The sequence below is a fragment of the Prionailurus viverrinus genome, chromosome B3 (assembly GCF_022837055.1).
Source record: "Prionailurus viverrinus isolate Anna chromosome B3, UM_Priviv_1.0, whole genome shotgun sequence".
Taxonomy (NCBI): Eukaryota; Metazoa; Chordata; class Mammalia; order Carnivora; family Felidae; genus Prionailurus; species Prionailurus viverrinus.
In genome coordinates this window covers 83,072,736-83,077,136 of record NC_062566.1, presented here as the reverse complement: position 1 = coordinate 83,077,136, position 4,401 = coordinate 83,072,736, and the positions used below count along the sequence as shown (strand labels likewise).

The 4,401-nt window shown below is 39.0% G+C and overlaps 1 pseudogene; it reads right to left on the bottom strand.

Annotated features, from left to right (window-relative positions):
* Positions 1–1,759: 1,759 nt before the first annotated feature.
* Positions 1,760–4,047, bottom strand: LOC125169012 (heterogeneous nuclear ribonucleoprotein A1-like; annotated as a pseudogene).
* Positions 4,048–4,401: the final 354 nt, after the last annotated feature.

The following is a 4,401-nucleotide window of genomic DNA, read 5'->3' as shown; positions in this document are numbered from 1 at the left end:
TCCAGAAATTCATCCAAATTTCCATTTAAATGTTTCTACCAATTTTTGGCCCCATTGTTTTCTGCTCCAGAAGAGCAAATCTCAGTTCTTGCTCTCCAGGTTTTGGCATGGTGGTTTGTCCTACAATCTTCATTCTTTGATGTTTTGAAGAAAAGTCACTGATTTTCAGCCAGTTTAATATTAGCTTTTCCTAAGGATGAAACTGATTATTTACAAGCTTTTAACACATTGGATCCTGAACTGGAAGTCTAGATATCTTTTACAGTATCTAGCACTGCATTAAACAGGCATCAGTAAACCATGTCTTGGCTGTGTTTCCACCATTGCTACTTGGCCCATTTTGCCACCACTTCCCACAGCTGCATAGGACAATCTTCTTGCCAAAGGAAAAGATTTGGAGCTTTGGCAAGTTGTGTTCTAATGACTGACAAACTCTGAAATATAGGTACTGACTAGTACTAACAGTGAGTGATGGATGACAACCAAGATTAAGTCAGGGATTATCTCACTTAGCTTCTTGTTTCCTTGTTCCAGACGTGTGTATTTGCATCATGGCCAAAAACCCATTTCTGTTGGGCTGGACCCTCAGCCTCCTCAGGAAAGTCCATTTCTGGCATCTCAGATATATAGGACCTTCCCTGAGGTCTTGGTTGCTGAGATGTAGAGAGCCTTTAGTTTTCTTATTTATGGTTTTGTTTTTACTTACTGGCAACCTGTTTCCTCTCCTTTCTGTCCATCCTTCCGTCATTCCTTCCTTCCCTCCCTCCTTCCTTCCTTCCTTCTCCTTTTAATATTAGTATTTAGCATGTTTGTGTTAAGTTAAACATTTTACTCTTTAATGATAGCGTTTATCAGAACAAGACAATTTAGCTGAAGATGGCTGCCTGGTGAGACTTTTCAATACTGATTTTAAATGCAAATTAATATAAGCAATTACCAGATATTATACATGCTCTTAAAATGGAATGCTTTAAATGACATTTCCCTGGCAATCTGTGTGAATCCCAAAGATTAGGCATTCTCTTTATTCACTAAATTAAATATGCATCCACAGCCCAGTTTGAAGTTACTATCATATAATCATTCTTATTGTAGCCATTTCCAATAAAGATGACCTTATCAAATAACAATTACCTAAAGAATTATTTCCCACTTGGGAATATATGTTTGGAAAGAGATATACCTTTTGTGTTTGGATGGGTTCTGACAGAGGATGAAGACCAACGTAACATGTTAGGGAGGTGGATTTTTTTCCCCTCAATCCAAAGTTAGGGAACTAACATTTATTGAGTCTTTTTTGTGTCAAACACTTTCCATTCATCAAATATTCAATGAATATTTATTGAGTGCTACCATGTTTTGGCCATATGTTTTAAATTCTGGGAATGCAATGGGATGGGACAGACTCAGTCCCTTCTCTTACGAATCTTATATTCTGGTTGGGAAAAGAAAGTGAATCCAGAGAATGATAAGTAGCCTGATGTGTGGGACAGAGAATGGCTGGGTGAGGAGATACAAAGAGGGTATACATTAGATAGGGTAGAGAAAGCAAGTCCTGTTTGAAAGGTGGCATTTGCAGTGAACTATCAGAGAGTCAGCCAACCACTCATTTTCTGATTTTTACAACAATGTGAGACAAAGGTAACATTAGTTCAACTGATACAGGCAAAGAAATTACTCAACTAGATTAAGTCATTACTCTAAAGTTACACAGACTTCAAATCTTACTCCTTTTGCCTCCAAAGCTGTTCACTGCCCATCATATCCCACAGGTACTTGTTCACCAGCAGCCTCAGGCTGCGGCAGAAACAAGTTCTTTGTTTGCCTGATCTTGGACTTTAGACGTGAAACAGAATTTCCTAAGAAAACTAATGCGGGGTCGTATATTTTTCAATAAGAACATTAAAAAGAAGAAAAGACAACCGCTTAATTTTAATTACTTTTTCATTAAAAAATGTATTTTAATACCAAAAAAGTAGAAGGGGTATTTTCTGAGATTAAAGGACACGAATCTGAATTAAATGAAATCAGCTTCATGAAATGCATTATTTTGTCTTTATCTTACTTATTTCACAGAGAACTACTAGAGCCACGACTTAAGTGGATCCATTTGAGAACCGATGGACTCAATGACCTTTGGGATTATATTCAACCTTGAGAATCTTAGGTTGATGTCAACCTCCTAAGCTTGATGTGTGGAGAGGCAACACAGGAAGATGCTCTTCTGTGAGGATATAAACTTTCTATTAATTGAATCAGTCCAGGAAAAGGTAGGTCATCATGACCTAAACATTTTCAGTTTGAGTCACTTGAAATGTTTATCTATTTAGGGAAAAGGAGATGATGTATTCTCTGTTCACTAAAAAGTTCAAACACAACTTAAAGCTCATTACAAAATAATTTACAAACTGTTTTTCGGTAGGCAATTGCTCACAGTGGCTTGAATAAGTTAGGAGCTTAGATTCATTGCTTTTCCTATTAATTAAATAGAAAGTAGAAATGACCATTTGGACTTCTTTTTTTTTAAGACACATTTATACATTTAGCAACCAACAGCATGCATGCAAAAAAAATCTACATTAAAACCCTTTGTTGGAATGCTTTACACTTTCCACAGAACAGAAACTAAAATAACTTGTTATGCAATTAGTCACAAATACAGTCCTTGAGTTTTTTGCCCATACACACAAGTAATATCTAAAACATCCCCCTTTTTTTTTGTAGCAGCTAGGCCCTGCCACCACTGTGCTTGGCTGAGTTCACAAATCTGTTGCAACCTATAGCTTCCCAGTCATCTCTCTGGCTGTCCTGTCCTGCTAAGATTTGTTTCCTGGCAGTAATTCAAACCCTTCTGCCACTGCCATAGGTACTGCTGCTGGAACCACCATAGCCGTGTTGGTTTCATGGTTTGGCAAAATATTGGCCACCGCCACCATAGAGGCCAGAGCTTCTGCCTCCAAAATGTCCTCCTTTCATGGGTCCAAAATTTAAGGATTGATTGTTGTAATTGCCAAAATCATTATAGTTTCTACCACCTCCCAAATTGTGTCCATCATTACCAAATCCATTATAGCCATCTCCACTGCCACCATATTCACCACCACCTTTACTGCCACCAAAGCCACCTCTCCTACTGAAGTTTCCTCCATGACCAAAGTTGTCATGCCCACCAAAACCACCTCTATGACCCCCACCAAAGTTCCCAGAACCACCTCAACCTCTTTGGCTGGAATGAAGCACCAGCCATCTCTTGCTTAGATAAGGCTTTCCTTACTTCACAGTTGTGGCCATTCACAGTAGGATATTTTTGAATGACAGTCTTATCTACAGAAACATGGTCATCGTAAGCTACAAAAGCAAAGCCCCTCTTCTTGCCACTGCCTCAGTCAGCCATGATTTCAGTCACTTCAGTTTTCCCATACTGTTCAAAATAATCTCTTAGATGATATTCTTCAGTGTCTTCCTTAATGCCACCAACAAAAGTCTTTTTGACAGTTAAGAAGGCACTCGGTCTTTGAGAATCTTCTCTTGAGACAGCCCTCTTTGGTTCTACAACTCTTCCACCCACCTTGTGTGGCCTTGCGTTCACGGCTGCATCCACCTCTTCCATAGTAGCATACGTGGCAAACCCAAAGCCTCCGAAGCACTTGGTGTTTGGATCTGTCATTACCACACAGTCCATAAGCGTTCCCCATTGCTCAAAATTGCTTCTCATACTTTCATTAGTTGTTTCAAAGCTCAAACCTCTGATGAAGAGCTTCTGCAGCTTTTCTTAGGAGAAAAGACTTAGGAGACTCTGACTTAGACATGACAGAAGTGGAAGGGGAGACTTTTAATGATGCTTGCTCCGTGGTGTCCATGGACAGAAAGCAACCCTTTGGACTTACATGAATAAGAATGTATGTGTGGGTATCTTTGTCGTGAATATTCAACTATTGATCACTTTATGGTACTGATATAATTTATTTCTTTTCCTAACCATGAAACATAAGCAAAACTAGAAAATGTAAAAGAATAAATACTTTTAAAATTCTATGAAAACATAGGTGTGCCTGGGTGGCTCAGTCGGTTGAGTATCTGACTTTGGCTCATGTCATGATCTCACGGTCTGTGAGTTCGAGCCCCGCCTCTGGCTCTGTGCTAATAGCTCAGAACCTGGCACCTGCTTCAGATTCTGTGTCTCCCTCTCTCTCTGCCCCTCCCCCATTCATACTCTGTCTGTTTCTCAAAAATAAATAAATGTTAAATTTTTTTTTAATTCTATGAAAGTATAATGGCAATTACAGAAGAAATAATTACATACAACAGCAGCAATAGCATCCTTGAGGCTGTTTCTACAGTGTTTCGAGTACCTGGCTATATCAGTCGTGCCAGAGTTCATCTCCTAGAGAGACAGGATAA